Source organism: Eucyclogobius newberryi, unplaced genomic scaffold, assembly GCF_026437365.1.
Source record: "Eucyclogobius newberryi isolate DKJ021-1_F unplaced genomic scaffold, fEucNew1.0.hap1 SCAF_9, whole genome shotgun sequence".
Taxonomy (NCBI): domain Eukaryota; kingdom Metazoa; phylum Chordata; class Actinopteri; order Gobiiformes; family Gobiidae; genus Eucyclogobius; species Eucyclogobius newberryi.
In genome coordinates this window covers 22,053,211-22,074,239 of record NW_027316532.1, presented here as the reverse complement: position 1 = coordinate 22,074,239, position 21,029 = coordinate 22,053,211, and positions in this window count along the sequence as shown.

Here is a 21,029-nt window from a genome sequence, read left to right as displayed (position 1 = left end):
AAAGACACGCATATAGACGGTTGCGGGCCCGCGGCGATGTATATAACCCGCAGCGTGGACGATGATGTGACGGGGACGCGGTGGTGGATAGAACGGCACGTGTTCATTACAGTCAAAAGAGAGAAAAAGCACGTAAATGTCATAAAGCGAGAGCCGGCGAGAGGCGCGTGTCACGCCCGCCCGCGCGCGCGCTCTCTTACCGTAAAAATAACCGTATTGTTCCGCTGCGCAATCTTCTGACAACATCAAAGCAAGATTTTTAAACGTGACGCCACAAGGTCTCGTGAAGCTTTTGACGAAAAAATACAATTTTTTCGTCAAAAAAAAACATTAAAATAACCCCACGTCAATGACATTTGGACACGTAAAAGCGTCTTACCCGCGGCGCGTGGCAGCAGACGCTTTTCGGCATGTTTAGCGTGAATTCAGAGTGGGTTGTGTCGGTCCGGAGGGAAGCGCGCGGGGCGGTGTGTGTTCCTGCTGCTGCCGGGGAAGAGCCTCCTGTGTCCGGGGGAAGAGCCGCCTGTGTGTCCGGGGATCCGTGTGTGCGTCTGCTCCAGTTCGGGCCTGGATCAGGTCTGGCGCCCCCCGCTGCTCGCACGTGCTCGCCAGCGGAAAGCGCGCTCCCGGCAGCTCCGCCCACTGACGTCAGTTGCGAGGGGGGTGTCGTTCCGCCCACTTTGACTGATGAAATCCACCGTGTGTGGAGCGTTATATTATTATGTTATTACGATTGTCTGCTTAATTTAAGTGGAAAATGTTATATACAGAGTCCAAGTTCTGCCATAATTAAGCACGAGTCAAAATGTTAACCATAGAAAAGAGCAATAATAGTCAAACCGTAAATAATGTCTCAAATAGTGCCTGATAAATTCAATTCAACTGTACATTTTATGCACATAGTAAGCATATTTTTATTTTTTATCTTGTAACAAATTTTAATTGTTGTTGGTGTTTTATGGAGGTTGGTATCGAAGTGTTACATTACCTAAAGTAAAGTAAAGTAGCAGTTGTTGTTGTTGTTGTTTATGGCGGTTGGCATCCAAGTTTTGCAATGCTGCCAGACTTTATTCTTTAGACTTAATTTTTCAGAGTCAGACTTCATTTTCTAAAGTTAAGTCATTACAATGACAACGTTATTGCATTGTAATGATGACATCATCATTCTAATAGAATGATGATGTCATCATTACAATGACGACGTCATACATCCCGATCTCACTTTATGATTGGGTGAACTTGTAGAATCTTAAACTTTGGCAATAGGAAACAACAAAGTCTAAAGAATAAAGTCTGGCGGCAATGCCACACTTTCTTCTTCTTTGGTGTTTTATGGCGGTTGGAATCCAAGTGTTGCATCACCGCCAGACTTTCTTATTTAGACTTCATTTTCCAGAGTCCGACCGGCTTAATTCCAGGGCTGACTCTTCTTCATCTTCCTCTCCTTCTTTGATGTTCGGTGCTTCCGTCGTACAGCTTTATTCTTTGGGCTTCATTCCTTAGGCTTTGATATTTCCACTGACGTCGTTGCTTGGCAGCCGTGTGTCTGTTGTTGTTGTTGTTGTTGTTATTGTTTTATGACAGTTGGCATCCAAGTGTTGCATTACCGCCAGACTTTATTCTTCAGACTTCATTTTCCAGCCGTGCATCTACTAGACTGGACGAGGATACTTGTTGTTGCTGTTGTTATTGTTTTATGGCAGTCAACAGCCGAGTGTCGCATTACCGCCAGACTTTATTCCCCAGACTTTGTCGTAGTCCTAAAAGTTGTTCTTCCAGTGCTTTGACAAAGCCCAAGAGGTCATGAGATGCCTTTGTCATTGTATCCTATAGAAGTTGTTGTTGTTGTTGTTTTATGGCGGTTGGCATCCGAGTGTTGCATTACCGCCAGACTTTATTCCTCAGACTGTCGTAGTCCGTAAAAGTACTCCTTCCATTGCTTTGGTGTTACAAAGCCCATGAGGTCATGATATGTCTTTGTGACTAGAATAGTTGTTGTTTCAGAGACCAACCGGCTTTATTCCAGGGAGACCCTTCTTCATCTTCCTCTCCCTCTTTGACGTTCGGTGCTTTGTTGTTGTTGTTGTTGTTGTTGTTGTTTTATGGCGGTTGGCATCCGAGTGTTGCATTACCGCCAGACTTTATTCCTTAGACTGTTGTTGCTGTTGTTATTGTTTTATGGCAGTCGACAGCCGAGTGTCGCATTACCGCCAGACTTTATTCCCCAGACTTTGTCGTAGTCCTAAAAGTTGTTCTTCCAGTGCTTTGACCTCCAGTGCTTTGACAAAGCCCAAGAGGTCATGAGATGCCTTTGTCATTGTATCCTCAGACTTTGTTGTTGTTGTTGTTGTTGTTGTTTCATGGCGGTTGGCATCCGAGTGTTGCATTACCGCCAGACTTTATTCCTCAGACGTTTCGTAGTTCTTCCTCCCCTCAGACTTTGTCGTAGTCCTTAAAAATTCGTATTCCATTGCTTTGGAAGTACAAAGCCCATGAGGTCATGGGACGTCTTTGTCGTTATCCGTTAGAAGTCCCTCTTCCATCACTTTGGCGTTTCTAGGCCCCTGAAGTCAAAGCGCGTTAGAACATCCTCTTGCTCCTCATCCTCGGCTCAGTCTCCAACACCCCCCACCTCTATAAACGTTTACCCAGCCCTGTGCTATATAAGTAAGCAACCACAGCCTGACACAAACCCTGTGACTGGATCGCCAGAACGTTCCGCAGATTGAACTCCCGCCCATTATTCCGAAACCACAAGGCCAACCCGGCCCTTTCTCTATCATAAGCCTCACAGCAAATCAGCACATGCTCGACAGTCTCTGGCACCCGACAGTGACCACACAGACCGGTCGGATGTTTGCCTATCCTACTCAGTGACCAATTGAGTCCAGTATGGCCAATCCTCATGCGGGCGAAGGCCCTTTCCTCCCACGCGTTCCTGCCCATAGACCCGCAAGGACCCACACTACCCTGTATGTGATAGAGATGCCGTCCAGTAACACAGTGGCTCCAAAATTCCTGCCAAAGGCCGACCACATGACTCTTGATAACGGGCTTGATTTCAGATTTGCTTAACTCAACCGCCACATCAATTGATGGCCGCCTAAGGGAACGTTTAGCCAGTGTATCAGCCATTTCGTTACCATCCACCCCCACATGCGCAGGGACCCAAATGAAGGAAACCCTCACATCCTTCCTGGACAGGGAGAGCATCAGACAGAAGATGCCATTCAACACATCCTGTCTGCAATCCGATTTCCCAGATTTAATGCTTTGCAATGCAGAAAGGCTGTCACAGGCCACCACAATGCCGCAACACTGCAAAGCAGATTCCGCCCATTCCAACGCCAACCGTATCGCTATAAGTTCCGACGTGAAAACAGAAAGGCGATCTGTCAACCTCTTCTTGACCGCTAGCCCCAGGTCAGGCACAAAATAAGCGGCGCCAGTACGCCCACTCTCAGGATCCCTAGACCCGTCGGTATAAATAAACACATCACCTGAGTGCTTATCGATGATCGCTTGAACGGCAAACTGTGGTGCCCTCGTTGTTCTTTTTGACTTATATAGGTTGTTTTCTTTGACAATGACAATAAACCTTTTCTGATTCTGATTCTAATAAAATGGACAAAATTATTACAGCTAACTAGGGTTCTTATAATGCCTCATTATGTCATCTTCTATTGCGTTTATAATATACAATTTGTGTATAAAGAATATTAATCATATTTTAACACAAGGATGACCACCAATTGTTGATACGGAGGAACGACTGGAAATGTAAGCTCAGATAAAATAACTGCAATAACAGTTTTTATCAAGATTGGAGGTGCCAACATATAAGAACTGTGAAGGCCAGAACACACAAAAAGTCTTGATTTATTTGTGAGAACAAAGATATCATCACGTTTCCATGTAAATCACACTATTCATAGAAATGTGTGTGACGCCAGTGACAAGTGAGACACACAAGAGTCAGAGGCTCAGGACAAAAAGAGGGAGGTCAAGAGTCAATATGCAGAATCCTTAATATTTGTAACTAAGATTATAGTGTCTATAAGACACAATGTTTAATGCAAGCCCATAACTTTAAGTAAAGATTGATGTTTTCTCACTTCAGTGGCACAAATATACAAGAACAAGTGTGTCACACTCACAGCAGTGTTGATACCTCTATCCTAAACTTCCTCTGTTCTGTGAGTTGTGAGCTCTTTCACAATAGTTACAGCTTCTTTACTTTCCTGGGAATTAAAGGTGAACTTTATTTCCTTCATGGGGAAATTTGTCCTTTGATCTTTCAATGTAACTGGAGAAACAGGAGCCTTCATTCCTTCATTTCTTGTTCCCGTTGTCGCGGGTGACCGGAGCCTCTCCCAGTGACTTTGGGCCTTAGGCGGGGCCACACTCTGGACAGGCCAGCTCGTCACAGGGTCAACAAACTGTAGGTGATTGATTGTAGTCGAAAGGTCACAGATGTCACCGCTCAGAGTCTTTTATTGGACAGATGCCATTTTGGAGGAGCCCGTTCAGCATGTTCAGTCTGACGGAGCTTACACTGCCTCATCCCACGTCATAATTAGATTAGAGGATCACCGTTTTACCGGAGTCACCTGGCAGTCGGAAGTGCCGCTTCCGTGGATTCTGTGAAAATATTTGCACAACTCTAACACAACCTGTTTTTAATGTAGTCTGGCAATTGATTAATTTTGAAGGTGATGTTGACCATTTTACATCAACATTTTGAAAGCCTATAACCAATTGTACACATGTAACATCACAATCACTCCAAATACAGCTTGGTGTGGGTAAATGGAAAGGGAAATCCATTATAATAGTTAAAAGCTCTTCAAAGTCAATTTTCTTTTCTGTGTTTAGGCCTCAAACCTCCTGCCATGGATACAGTGAATGGATACTTTCTGCCATCATGACACAAACTCAGCCAACGCTGCACATTTCATGAATCTAAACAAGATCCATTCACTTAAATCTAGACAAAAAATATTTTGTTTTGAGACATTTCTACAATAACAAAAGCTAAATAATTCAGATAATTAAAGTAGAATTCACTTACCACACTGGCAGATCATTTCACGTATTTCCAGGACATTTGTGCCTAAAACAAATGTATTTTTCTACTTTTAAGCAGGTGTAATTTTTTGATATATTTTTTTTTTCCTGTAAAAATGGTATGTCCTTATTGTCATTGTTTATTTGTCTCACCAAAAAGCAAAATATAAATCAAAAAAATAATTTTAAAAAAGGAGTTATTTTGCAGTGAACGATCAAGGACTGGACTGATGTTGCAATTGAGATACGAATTCGACAGATTTGAACAACTTTGGGAATTTTTTGGTGGTATAAATATGTTTTTATGTATTGTTTAATTTCATTGACTGTTTTATTTGTGTTTTATTTGGATATCCTGTGTTTGCTGTTGATTCTGTGCTTTGTTTTAACTTTGCACCTTTTTTGCACCCGTTTCTCTTTGGGTTTTCCCTGTACAAATAGATACTTAATTTGACATCTTTCGCTGCCTTTATTGATCTTGATTTCGTTCTGCGTCATATTTTGGGCTTTCACATTTCTTTCTACATTTAAACCACAGCGCTGCCCGTCCTGCATAAATATTCAGACACTACTACATAAATATACAGACACTACTACATAAATATACAAACATTACTACATTTTACAGCCTCCTTTGCTCGTGTTTGTGGGACGTTTTGTTGGCAGGTTACCAAATCGTGACGACGTTGCCCTCCAATCTAAAGCTTATATAGGGCGAGTTGATAAGGCCAGGTCCACTAGGTTAACACGTTTGCTGCCGTTTTAGAGCACTTGTAATCATTCACGGGCCGGAGGAGCTTTTTTCTGCTGCATGAGGAGGATTGAAGATCCCTTGGCAAGAGGCCGGTCCATCTTCTCTTGAGCAGCAGCGGCGTCTCGAGCACAAAGTGATTAAAACTACAGCGCAGGGGAGCCAGCTCAGGCGCCACGAGTCATTAGACGGCTAACAAGGCGATTCCACGAGGCAAACAAAAGAACAAAACGCACTAGAGCTAAAAACGGAAGTAGCAGTATTGCTCTGTGATGTAGTTTCAGTATCAGTCTTTTTAGTTTCACTCAAGATTTATTCAACTGCGTTTTATTTGTTTTGATCTAGTTTTAGTCGACAAAAATGTCATGAAAATTCAACCAGAAAATGTTTTTTTCTCATTTTAACTGTAATAAATTGTGTTGCAAGTGCTTCGTGGGGGGTGCACGGTTAGCGCTCTTGCCTCCCAAGAAGGAGATCATGGGTTCGATTCCCGGACCAGACCAACATCACATGATCTCTCTGGGTGGAGTTTGCATGTTCTCCCCGTGTTACCGTGGGTTCTCTTCGGGTTCTCCGGCTCCTCCCACCGTCCAAAGACATGCATGTGTTAGGTAAAATTGGTAACTCTAAATTGGCCCTAGTGAATGAATGTGTTGAATGAATCTCTGTGTTGGCCCTGCGACAAGTTGGCCACTGTCCAGGGTGTACCCCGCCTAAGGCCCGAAGTCACTGGGATAGGCTCCAGTCACCCGCGACCCCGAAAGGGAACAAGCGGTAGAAAATGGATGGATGGAAGTGCTTCATGGGACACGTGCTTGTTTTTTGTATTTTTAGTTTAGATTTGGGGCTCTGGGATTGAAAAGTGGATCCAGCCTCCACTTTTTTCTTTTGTGTTCAGTTTGACTTTTATTAGATGAAAATGTCTGCTTTCAGTTACTGTTTAAGTAGATGAAAAGGTCATTATGTTTACTCTTTATTTGGTTCTGTAAGTTAAGTTAAATTGTCAAAAACTACTATTTTAGAGGAACATTCCAGGCAAAGCAGCGACATCTGACCCTCCAGCTAAAATGTACATATGCCACTTTAATTATGATTATTATTATTTCCAGATTATATGACATCACATTAAGGCACAGGCTTCAATACGGCCCCACATTCATTAATATCATAACAAATTAGAGCGGAGCTGGAGTAATTCTCTTTAACCTGAGGCCTTTAAGAAAACCTATCTGTTAAACTACAGCGATTCTGAATGTATTATCCTTCCTTCTGTTTTCCAAGTACACTTTAAAAAAAAAAAAAATGATATTCAGTGACACTGCATAAATCTGTTCTGACAAGGACGCCATAAATATTTTAGATTTGAGAGCCGAGCTGCAACCGCTGCATGGGCTCGAGTCAAACCAGACGGACGTTTAACTGAAAAACATCACATTCATGTTCTATAACTTAACACTGTCAAAATATCAGATGTGGGGAAAAGAGCAATATCACTTATGGATAAAGCGTTAGTTTTTATAGATATTGGCTGGGCTTGATTGAGACATTTTGTGTTAACCATAGATCGAACCAGAATCCACGTCCTTCAACCTTTATCTTAAGCTTTTAATGGTGCCCTCTGTAACTTTTCTCACTTCATGGGACTTCTCTGGTTGTCTGTTGTTTCTTGGCTGGGTTGATCTAGGCATTAAAGTATCGTTCCAGGCGTCGTAAACAAGCTGTCCACACCACCACGCCCAGTTACAGGTCAGATCTGTGGAGAATGGGGCCACGCTCGCAGTAAAAGTGCACGTTTTCCCCCAATTTCCTTGCCGCACAAACTCCTGTAATTGACGTTAACCTGAAAAGTCGGCGCATCACGTGAACGCAAACGACAAACCTCTTTCTGAATCTACACGTACATGTTTTATTTCATTTCTACATGGTTAAAGTGGACAAAGTGTAGTTTAAAAGCGGTTCCCTCGGCTCGGATCAGTGGCGAGCGAGAGCAGCTGTAAACCTGACCCTGCCATTCCACAGTCCTCTGATAAGACACTGATAAGCGCTGTCCGTTACGTTAGCGCTTTTGCAACATTGGGACCAGAGGGTCACTGGGTTTGGAGGGCAGCTCAGAGTCGACCCGGACGTGTGACGGAAGAGTTCAAATAAGCAAAGAAATGCAATGTGGTCACTACGACGTGCGAGATTGTGAAATGCAGAGCTGCAGAACTCATACGAGACACTTCTCTGCACTTATGGAAATTCTGTGGAAATATGCTTTAGAGAAATCACAAAAAAAAGAAATAAATGTTTAATATTTTTAAATCTGTTTAGTTTAATATTAGAATGTATTACCGTATTTTCTTACCTTTTTTCATAGTTTTGGCCTGGGTGCGACTTATATTTATACTTATATACTTATACTGCGGAGCGACTTATAAGTGATATTTGTTATTTTCATACTTGCAACTGCATTTCATACTCCAGTGCGACCTATAAATGTTTTTTTCTTCTCTATAATGCATTTTTTGGCTGGTGCGACTTATACTCCAGTGCGACTTATAGTCCGGAAAATACGGTAGTTTTTTTTGGGCATGATTTGTACGCAAACCAATTCAAAGTGTGTTACAGAACAGAAAAAAGAGGCATTAAAATCACAATACAAACAAATGAGAACATAAATAACCATTATAGCTAATTGTCTTTAAAAGAGCTAAATAGAACAGTTTTTATCTTGGATTTGAACACTGTCAGAGAGACCGTTCCAGAATTTAACTGCACAAAACCTAAATGCAGATGTTTAGTCCTCAAGTGGTTGATTATTTGAACCATCAAGTCAGTATGAAATATGAAATAATGATCATGTAAATAGTATGATATTTATGTGTTATGAGCCTAATTAAGAGCTGCAAATTCAGTCCCATCGACCTGCAGTACTGGCGGACGAGTCGGTCATCATCATCATCGTCTCTTGCACGTCGATGAAGACGATCATGGTCCTGTTGTGGAGGACGTATTACAATGTGTGACAGCTCTTTTTTTTTTTTTTCAAATTGAAGGAGACATGGCACATTTCCCAGAGTCACATTGGTCAAAGGTCAAAAGTACCTCGGAAGTCTGATTGACCACAAGCTACATTTTAATGACAATACGGGCCTGCAGCATGTGTTAGATACCTCCAGATGGACAGGACCATCACAATTTTTTTTTTAAATCTTCAGCAGAAAACTCTCTAGACCAGTGAAAAGGCCCGTCTGCTGCACAGTGAGTTCTGTTACCTTCCTTCAGGCTCCAGACTCAGGTTTCCCACAGTGAGAAGTAACAACCACTCTTTAGTGCTGCATATACTTCAAATACTCTACTACTTTTTAATTGACACACCTCTCTGTGTTATCTTGCCCTGTTGATACAAACTGTGTATTACTCTTTTTACGTGTCGTTCTTCTCTCTTTGCTGCAACACAAATGAGTGAAGTTCAAGTCATGCCCCCCTCAAACATCTCCACAAATACAGAAATACCAGAGAAGTTACAGCACACTTTAATAACCAGTTAAGAAAGTTGTAAATACAAATGTTTTGGCTGATACTGTCCACACGTCAGATGCTGTTTCGTCCCACTCCGGTCTGGACTCCGTCTGGACTCCGTGTCACGAGAGACTCACAAGGATCGGTGCTAATTCTGACCCGCTCAGACTGAAGAGACACAGGTCTGAATAAAACCAGTCAGAAGTGGGTCAGTTACTACAGTAATGCTGGAGCTGAGTAAAGGATTATTGTTGACCCAGTGGTGCAGTGAACTCCAGTGACTTTAAAAGAACGTCAAAGAAGGACTTTGGAATTGCGGTGCACGTTTTTGAATGAATTATTTTCACTTCCTTAGGCTCTAATTATAAGTTTCATGTGAGTTTGTGTTTAAAACCAATCACGTTTATTCTGCCCAAGCTTCTAAATGTGTGGCCATTTGTGTATTTGAACACAATAGGACAGAAGCAAACAGAAAATGCAGTAAACGTGTGCTAATGTTTGGTCCAAAAAACAAACAAAGAACTGAATTATGCCCATTACGTCACAATTGTAAAATAGAAATTTTTCCTCTCATAGTAACGAGTCCTACTACAGTACTAAAAATACACCCTCTGGATTCACTAGTGCCTTAAATAATAGTATTTTAAATTCCAAATGTCACGTAACCCCTTTTTCAACAACAAAAGTAAATGAGCAACAAAATGGATGGTATCGGTCCTGCTGTTTTGATAAAATAAGTCAATACACAGTTATCAAGCCATTTTAGCTCAATATTGTGGTTTACAATGAACAAAATGTATTAATCCGGAACTACATAACATATAGTTTCATTCATGGTGGTTTGTATTGTGTATCAGACCGTGTGCAGGTCTCACGGTGCAGAACAAATGAGGAAACGTGGCAGAGTGGGACACGGCCGCAGTCGGACCTTCACACGTGTCTACAGCATGTCTGGGTCATGTGGAGAGGATCAGGTCAAAGGTCAGGGGTCATTACTTACGCAACACTTTAGCTCCAGTCTTCAACGTCGTCATTTCGACCTGAGGTTTTATTGTTTGCTGTTTTTATTCCTTCATTCAAGATGTGCAAGTAACAATTATTTAATGACGTGACATTGACGCTGGTCGGTGTAATCCCTCATTCGTCCAGGCGTGTTCCATTGTAGAAAAAGCTTCAGTTGTATCATCTGGACTCAGTTAGAAAAACTTTGACGTTTCGACTCTCATCGAATTTATTATTTATTTATTTATTCTTAAGAGAAATTCTCTTATTGACAATGACTCTTGGATGAGACAATTTTTTTCTAACTGAGTCCAAATGACTACAACTGAAGCTTTTTCTACAATTGACGCTGGTCATGTAGTTTGCCAACCGGGTCCCCCAAGATGCATTTTGATAGGGCCCCCATAAAGAGGCCCTACTACCGTTTCCGGACTATAATTGCATCTTTTTCATAGTTTTGGCTGGGGTGCGACTTATATATACTCCAGAGCGACTTATGTGTCATAATATGTGATATTATGAATTATTATCACACTGACAACCACAAGAGGGCGCTCTAGGCTCTAAGCGACGCAGAAGAAGAATCTGCACTTCCTACCTCTGGAGTTTGTGGAGTTGTTTAGAAGTGACACAGAGGAAGAAGAATTCAATGGATTTAGTGATTTGGGGTAATACTGATGCTTTGGTAAACTTGTTAGCATGTTCTTTATGCTATAGTTATCTGAATAACTGTTAATATGTTACGTTAACATACCAGACACTTACCACAGTTCTGTCTGTGCGTCATGTAGCTGAAGGTGTTAGCGTTAGCATACGTACACCTATTCACCATGTTCTCTAATCTGTTACTATTTTACATTGCATTTCAAGATTAAATGTTTGTTCTGTGTCTTGGATTTTATCGAATAAATTTCCCCCCAAAAATGTGACTTATATATGTTTTTTTTTTCTTTCTTCTTTCTCTGAAAATATGGTACATTGACTAATTTAAAAAAAATTGTGTAATATTGTTGATTGCCCTGCAGAAAAATGAACTATTACATAAAATATAAAAGAGGAAGCCTTTTGTTTTCTTTTACCTCTTGACTATTAATACAAACTATTATAACAAGATGTTTCTGTAAGACGTGAAAAGATGATTGTTACTCGTGTCTTGGGGCCGTAATGTAATGTAAAAACCAAACTGCTGATGGTTTCACGGACTCTGGATCACAGCAGCTCTTTGTTCCATCAATATGAACTCCGTGGCCTGTTTCAATGCAAAAAGAAGAATATTATTTCCGGTTTTTGAGAACTAAACATTTATTCTGCGTCTGACGACCGTGGGCCCGTTGCATCACGAGATTAAAACATCAAGTTCAGCCCACAGTGGGATTATTGAAGACTAAATGTGCTTGTCACGCTCGTACACAGATCGTGCACTCATTTCCTCTCAAATAATCAGCTTAAGCTAAAAGAGACGATGTTTCCGGTAACGATTTATCTAATATTCAATACACAGTTAGGACGACTTCTGAAGATGTAACGGTTCAGGTGGAGGGTCTTCTTGATTTGCTGGAAATTAAAATAAAATAAGATAAAACGTGCGTCCTTCTACTGTGAGCGAGCTTGCATCTCCACAAACCTGACTCGTACTTGACCTGGAGGAGCCTCTTCCTGTTTGTCTCCATGAAAGTGTTAATATTCCGTACTTATCTGTCGTCTCCGTGTAACTCTCCATTTCCAGGTGCCGCCTCCAGAAAGTTACGTACTGTTGCTTTAACTCCAATGCTCTTGTTATTTTTTAGAAATTGTATTAGTTTGGTTCTGAATATTAAGTTTAAAGAAAGCCTGGTTCTATTTATTTAGTGAGCCGATGAACATCCGATGAACAAGACACCTTTTTCTACTATTTACAGTTATTTAAAATGCAAAGTTATGCAGGAGAAATACTTCGACACACGTGAGAGCCAAATCCAGCACATGTGGTTTTGTGTTTTTAAATTCATTATTTTTTTATTTTTCTTATACAGTGAAAACCCAATGAGAGAACTTCTCTTTTTCATGGGAACCTTGTCAAAACACAACTCAGAATAAACAGCAAACAAACACAGGATGTTTTTGGTCCAATGTGTATCTGAATATGATTATTATTATTATTATTAAGTCACACGCTGCATTCTTAATTGGGGATTATCCTGATCAAACATGGCTGTAATTGTCTTAGTTGAGGTTAAAGTATCGTACTAAACGTGAATAGTGACTACCGTATTATCTGGACTATAAGTCGCACCGGAGTATAAGTCGCACCAGCCCAAAAATGCACAAACATTTTTTGGGGAAATTTATTTGATAAAATCCAAGACCAAGAACAGACATTTCATCTTGAAATGCAATTTAAAATAATAACAGATGAGAGAACATGGTGAATAGGTGTACGTATGCTAACGCTAACACCTTCAGCTACATGACGCACAGACAGAACTGTGGTAAGTGTCTGGTATGTTAACGTAACATATTAACAGTTATTCAGATAACTATAGCATAAAGAACATGCTAACAAGTTTACCAAAGCATCAGAATTACCCCAAATCACTAAATCTATTGAATTCTTCTTCCTCTGTGTCACTTCTAAACAACTCCACAAACTCCAGAGGTAGAGGAAGTGCAGATTCTTCTTCTGCGTCGCTTAGAGTCTAGAGCGCCCTCTTGCAGCTGTCTTGTGAAATGCGGTGGCCAGTGTGAAAATAACGAATAATATCACATATAAGTGAAGTGAGCCCCCAGTCACGGCTCATATTCCGGCCTCTTTATTTTGCGATGTACTGCGACTTTAACAAGGCCTCGATATCTCACTTCTCACTCTCCCAAAACACGCTGCTGTCTCCGAGCCTTACTTAATGAACGGAGTATGAACGTCTGGCTCTTAGCGTTGTGCTGCTGTAACGAGCATCCATGGTAACGAGCTGGTTATCGTCGCTTCCCTGTGAGTGTGATTCATATGATCCATTACAAGTCTGGGTTTGTGATTGCCTCCTGTTTATATTCACAGGTCTTTCTTCCTGTGTACAAGCTTTCATTCAGACGATTAAAAAAAACAACTAAAGGCGTTACTGATACACAAATTAGATTTATATTTATAATGCCATTTAAACACGACGTCTTACTTAAAGAAACAGGTCCACTGAAACTGCAGAGCCAATCTCCACTTGCCCCTCGTTTTCATTTATGCCAAAAAGAGCATGTGACGCCGCCGAATCCGACATGAATTACCGTCTAAGAAAAAGAAAAAAAAGAAAGAAAGAAACAACTAAGCAGGACAAAGTCAGTAAAGAGCTGTGGGCTTGTACATACAAACAAATAAACGGCTGTAAACATCAACAGTTTGCTTTGGCTGACCGTTCTTACCGTTCTTACCGTTTAAAGATCTTTTCTGCCGGAGGGTTTGCCATCGTCGCCTTTGATCAAGTACTGCTTTGTCAGGAATGTCCCGCAGTGTGGCATTAAACGAATCTCTCTTGTAACAACATCAGGCCAAGCTACAGGTCAGATCTGTGGATAGGCGTCGACACGCACGGTAAGCTTGCTTTTCAAGGTATTTTTTTGCAAGATACGTACCGGTAGAGACGTTTATTGCCATACGGTGGGACATTCCGGGCAAAGCGATAAAATCTCCATGGAGACAGGCAGGTAGCAAAGCATTCACCTGGAAAGTTACACAGTGCGTCTTTAGTACATCTGATCAAAGCATCTAAAATATCAGGTGATTAAGTGTATTTCCTCTCAAACGCGTGACATATTCTTCTTTTCTGTTTTCAGGGACATTAACCAAAGGCAGTGCTGAAATACACAAATAGTTTAATTATATGATTTTTTTCTCAACGCCGGCTGAACAGGGCCATTAGAATAATTTGTATCATATAATGTTGTTGCATGCAAATTTGCTTAATTGTATTTTGTGAATGGTGTGGCTGGAGGAGTCACCCTTAAGTGTCCATTACTATTCCTTAAGTGCTCTCATTGGGCCTCACATTTAAATAATGTGTCACGCCCTTTGCACAGAGGCTTCTTCCATCTGGGCAAAACTGGTCCCAAGGTGCAAAACAACTTGTTTGTTTGCTCAATAAGCTGTAAATTGCGATTTAATTGTCCGTCTGTGTGATTCTTTTCATTGATGACTGCACTGTTTTAGTTTTGGGTTTTTTGTTGTTTTATGTGTCATGTTTTGGTCAGTGAATAAACAGTTAAAACTTGGACAAAACTGGGACTAAAACTAGAGAAAAACAACTGTCTGTCGCTGGTTTAATGGAAGGAGAGAGTCATTTTTGAACAAACTGGATACGTTGGCATTTATATTTCTCGATTCACTTCATTACCACAGAAGAATAAGTATTTAAACCTACTAAAATCCAAATATTTACTTTGGATCAGCATATTTAATAACCAGATGGAACACTGTGCCCTCAGATAAGATCAACTTTTGTGTCTTGGGTGGAATACAACAATGTCAATATTGAGAAAAGCGCTGAAGGTCCTTGAAGCTCACGCTGCATTCACGGCGAGTTGTTCCCTCGAGTACCGACTGATTGGCGGAAGCGAGCCTTCCAAGCTGCTCCCACAGCTTGGAACTCTCTCCGATCCGAGCTGAGGTTGTGTGAACTGGTTTCGCGAAGGGAATTTTGCACCATTATGAAAAACAGAGAGCGAAAATCAAACGAAAAGTCTTAATCGACCAATGTGTGCTTAAGTCGACATGGACAACAGAAGAAAAACACAATATGGATTAAGTTAGCTGAAGATTTTGGTATTTCTTTGCATTTCTATGTAAAAAGGCCAATTAACAAGTTTAATCTATATGTAACGTTTTTATCTTTTTTGCATGTTGAGGTCTTTTGAGTGCAGTTTGGGTCAGAAACATAGATATACATAATAATCACTGTGAGAGCTTTTGCCACGCCCCCTTTTTAGACCAATCGACAGGCAGAACACGTCTTTAGTGGACCAACAATTTATCTAGTCGACTACAGCCCCAGTGCTTTTAAATGTTAAATTAACTGCACGATCAACAAGTGAAGTACTAAACTCTGTAAATCTGAGCTGAAAGTATTCATAGTATTGTTCGGAATATTACAAAGATATTCCAGCGGAGACGTCGCCTGCGTTTGAGAGAGACATGTCACAAATTAGCGACAGGAACAGAAAGTAGGTTCTGACTCACCAGGCAAACCGAACGGAGCATTAGTCATCACATTTCCATAACTATTCTCCACAAAGAAGACTGAAAAATCATGCAAATTTTAATATATAAGAATACGACTGTGGTTATAATAAAGCAAACTAATGTGCAAATTGTACTGAGTTGGACGGGTGATTGACAGTAAAAACAAACAATACAAGATCTGTCCTCGACCATGTCCTTTCTTTGTTTTTGTTTTTTTATTCTGAGCACATAGTTCTGATTAAAACCTCTGTATCTTGAGTCAGTGGCGGTCATATTATTGTTGTCCTTTTTGTGTTTTGTTGTGGCACCAGCTGCAAGTGTCGGCGGGTCTATCGCTCCTTGACAGACCATAATATTTATCTTGGACGATAAACTGGAAAATGTCCTTGGCTGCAAATGTTGTGCACGGCTCATGTGGGGATTATGCAACGTCGGGGACAATAAAACTGTAACAATGCGCTAAAACTATTTTTCCACTATGTATTCAATTTATTTATTTTTTAATTTAAATGTTTTAATTTAAATGTTTTAATTCATTTGTTCATATATTTTCATATATTTAGTTATTCATATTTACTTATATTTATATTTTTTATATTTTTTAAATATTTATTTATATTTATTTGATAGGGACAGTGCATGTTAGTATATATATATATATATATATTATGTATAAATATGTTACAAAGGCCAACACAAAAGCTTACAAATTAAAGCGCTCACAGACTTTGAGAGTATTAAAGGTGCAGTTAAAGGGCTTTAGAGAGCACAGTCTGCCCAAACGTGTTACCTCACGGTCCCCTGAGCCGTGGCCCTGATGCCCTCCCACTCACTGCCTCCTCCAACGGGGGAGGGGCCAAGTCCGTGAAGAACACAATATTTTGAAATGAACACAATTATCGAAACTGAGCAAACTCTATTTATTTTCCTCTGTATTTAAAGTCATTCACAAGGTTGAGCTCAACACTGCTCAGAAAAACACTGGTGGACGTTTGCTGAACATCATGCAGACGGTTTTCTTTGTACTTAACGTTCTTCTTCTTCTTCTTCTTCTTCTTCTTCTTCTTCTTCTTTGACCGTGACACTTTTCTGGCCACGTGTTCGTCTCCATGGCGATGTGAGCTTTTTGCTTTGATCGATCCTCAGTACGTCATTAAACCCGTGTATCCCTACGAAGACAAGGCCAAGTTACAGGTCAGATCTGTGGAGTAAGAAGTTGCCACGGGTGCTTCTTTATAGCGACTTTGTGTTTGTAGATTTTTGGGGCTGAACTTTGACCTTTTTGTTTGTCTTTTTCCAAGTCTATTTTCACAACAACAGACCCAGTAATGATTTGAAATAGAAGCTGTTACCGGTGAACTGACTTTTTAAAGCCATTTTACTTTGAAATTCAGTGTTGTTTGGCTTGACCAGCGTCTGTCACGTTACAATAAAGTTTATATCTGTTCTTCTGTATCTACCTCTGTATCTACCTGCGTTGCACCAATGAAATTTCCCCATGTGGGACAATAAAGGAATATCTTATCTTATCTTATATTTTGACCAGCATCTCTTATTCCATCCACAACACTTTCGGGAAATCTTTCTTTAGCTTTCCAGGAGGTGCGTTTGAATATAAAACAAACAGGAGACGAGTGCAGCGGGTTGCATTGAATATAATCAAATTTTGAGGTAGAAAAATGGGTGCATTGTGGAAATATGTGAGAAATAATGTCACTTTTTCCATTTCCCTGTTCACTATTCCAATCAAACACAGTCTCTCTTGCGTTTACGTTGTATTTCTATTTTAATGTGCCACTTTTTCTTTCTTTCATTTATTCAGTTGCATTCAAAGTCGTATGTCGCAATCTACATGTGTACATTTATGGAGTTTTAAGACTTTTAAAGCACGTATACTGTGCTGTTTGTATATTGATTTGACTTTTGCTTATACATTGGCTCTGGGTACTTGAAAATAGATGATGTCATTATCAGATAACCCAACAGTTAGATCTGGTTTTGGGGTGAAGAGTAATCAGATTAGCGAAAATATCAATAACTTAGAGTGATTTTAAAACGTTCTCTTTCATGTTTGTCTTTTTTTTGCATAATTTTTCTTGAGTAAACATAGATTATTTTTTTTTATTCTTTAGTAAAAATTCCAATTTCACCTCATTTTTTGAAGACATCAAAAATTAGATTGTCTTCAGTACGATCGATCGATGAAATAATGATCAATTAAATAAAACATATTTAGCTGCGGATTGGACATGTTTTCGTTTCCACATGTAAAAAAAAACAAAAAACATTTTGCTCCTCATGTCTCGCCTTAAACAAACTGCTTCAGGAAATACTTTTCACACTTCCCAGTCAGAGCGCTCAGCGCTCTATGGGCCAGTGTGGTTTTGCATAACCTGGAGGCCATATCGTCTTGAAAAAATATGCAAGTGGTGATCGGGATGTTACAGTTGGAGATATACTAAACAGACTCCTGCCCGACAATATATGTGACCGCAATGTCATGGAAATCACCTGCAGCAGCAGCAGCAGCAGCAGCAATGAAGCCTCTGGACTCCTCCAAAGTGATGAAGCCTCTGGAGTCCTCCTCCAAAGTGATGAAGCCTCTGGACTCCTCCTCCAAAGTGATGAAGCCTCTGGACTCCTCCTCCAAAGTGATGAAGCCTCTGGACTCCTCCTCCAAAGTGATGAAGCCTCTGGACTCCTCCAAAGTGATGAAGCTTCCTGGACTCCTCCTCCAAAGTGATGAAGCCTCCTGGACTCCTCCTCCAAAGTGATGAAGCCTCTGGACTCCTTCTCCAAAGTGATGAAGCCTCTGGACTCCTCCTCCAAAGTGATGAAGCCTTTGGACTCCTCCAAAGTGATGAAGCCTCTGGACTCCTCCAAAGTGATGAAGCCTCCTGGACTCCTCCTCCAAAGTGATGAAGCCTCTGGACTCCTCCAAAGTGATGAAGCCTCAGGACTCCTCCACCAAAGTGATGAAGCCTCCTGGACTCCTCCTCCAAAGTGATGAAGCCTCTGGACTCCTCCAAAGTGATGAAGCCTCCTGGACTCCTCCTCCAAAGTGATGAAGCCTCTGGACTCCTCCTCCAAAGTGATGAAGCCTTTGGACTCCTCCAAAGTGATGAAGCCTCTGGACTCCTCCTCCAAAGTGATGAAGCCTCTGGACTCCTCCAAAGTGATGAAGCCTCTGGACTCCTCCAAAGTGATGAAGCCTCCTGGACTCCTCCTCCAAAGTGATGAAGCCTCTGGACTCCTCCAAAGTGATGAAGCCTCTGGACTCCTCCTCCAAAGTGATGAAGCCTCTGGACTCCTCCAAAGTGATGAAGCCTCTGGACTCCTCCAAAGTGATGAAGCCTCTGGACTCCTCCTCCAAAGTGATGAAGCCTCTGGACTCCTCCAAAGTGATGAAGCCTCTGGACTCCTCCAAAGTGATGAAGCCTCCTGGACTCCTCCTCCAAAGTGATGAAGCCTCTGGACTCCTCCAAAGTGATGAAGCCTCCTGGACTCCTCCTCCAAAGTGATGAAGCCTCTGGACTCCTCCAAAGTGATGAAGCCTCCTGGACTCCTCCAAAGTGATGAAGCCTCCTGGACTCCTCCTCCAAAGTGATGAGGCCTCTGGACTCCTCCAAAGTGATGAAGCCTCCTGGACTCCTCCTCCAAAGTGATGAAGCCTCCTGGACTCCTCCTCCAAAGTGATGAAGCCTCTGGACTCCTCCAAAGTGATGAAGCCTCCTGGACTCCTCCTCCAAAGTGATGAAGCCTCTGGACTCCTCCAAAGTGATGAAGCTTCCTGGACTCCTCCACCAAAGTGATGAAGCCTCCTGGACTCCTCCTCCAAAGTGATGAAGCCTCTGGACTCCTCCAAAGTGATGAAGCTTCCTGGACTCCTCCTCCAAAGTGATGAAGCCTCCTGGACTCCTCCTCCAAAGTGATAAAGCCTCTGGACTCCTTCTCCAAAGTGATGAAGCCTCTGGACTCCTCCTCCAAAGTGATGAAGCCTTTGGACTCCTCCAAAGTGATGAAGCCTCTGGACTCCTCCAAAGTGATGAAGCCTCCTGGACTCCTCCTCCAAAGTGATGAAGCCTCTGGACTCCTCCAAAGTGATGAAGCCTCTGGACTCCTCCACCAAAGTGATGAAGCCTCCTGGACTCCTCCTCCAAAGTGATGAAGCCTCTGGACTCCTCCAAAGTGATGAAGCCTCTGGACTCCTCCAAAGTGATGAAGCCTCCTGGACTCCTCCTCCAAAGTGATGAAGCCTCTGGACTCCTCCTCCAAAGTGATGAAGCCTCCTGGACTCCTCCTCCAAAGTGATGAAGCCTCTGGACTCCTCCAAAGTGATGAAGCTTCCTGGACTCCTCCTCCAAAGTGATGAAGCCTCCTGGACTCCTCGTCCAAAGTGATGAAGCCTCTGGACTCCTTCTCCAAAGTGATGAAGCCTCTGGACTCCTCCTCCAAAGTGATGAAGCCTTTGGACTCCTCCTCCAAAGTGATGAAGCCTTTGGACTCCTCCAAAGTGATGAAGCCTCTGGACTCCTCCAAAGTGATGAAGCCTCCTGGACTCCTCCTCCAAAGTGATGAAGCCTCTGGACTCCTCCACCAAAGTGATGAAGCCTCCTGGACTCCTCCTCCAAAGTGATGAAGCCTCTGGACTCCTCCAAAGTGATGAAGCCTCTGGACTCCTCCAAAGTGATGAAGCCTCCTGGACTCCTCCTCCAAAGTGATGAAGCCTCTGGACTCCTCCTCCAAAGTGATGAAGCCTTTGGACTCCTCCAAAGTGATGAAGCCTCTGGACTCCTCCTCCAAAGTGATGAAGCCTCTGGACTCCTCCAAAGTGATGAAGCCTCTGGACTCCTCCAAAGTGATGAAGCCTCCTGGACTCCTCCTCCAAAGTGATGAAGCCTCTGGACTCCTCCTCCAAAGTGATGAAGCCTCTGGACTCCTCCTCCAAAGTGATGAAGCCTCTGGACTCCTCCAAAGTGATGAAGCCTCTGGACTCCTCCAAAGTGATGAAGCCTCTGGACTCCTCCTCCAAAGTGATGAAGCCTCTGGACTCCTCCAAAGTGATGAAGCCTCTGGACTCCTCCAAAGTGATGAAGCCTCTGGACTCCTCCAAAGTGATGAAGCCTCCTGGACTCCTCCTCCAAAGTGATGAAGCCTCTGGACTCCTCCAAAGTGATGAAGCCTCCTGGACTCCTCCTCCAAAGTGATGAAGCCTCTGGACTCCTCCTCCAAAGTGATGAAGCCTCTGGACTCCTCCAAAGCAATGAAGCCTCCTGGACTCCTCCAAAGTGATGAAGCCTCCTGGACTCCTCCTCCAAAGTGATGAGGCCTCTGGACTCCTCCAAAGTGATGAAGCCTCCTGGACTCCTCCTCCAAAGTGATGAAGCCTCCTGGACTCCTCCTCCAAAGTGATGAAGCCTCTGGACTCCTCCAAAGTGATGAAGCCTCCTGGACTCCTCCTCCAAAGTGATGAAGCCTCCTGGACTCCTCCTCCAAAGTGATGAA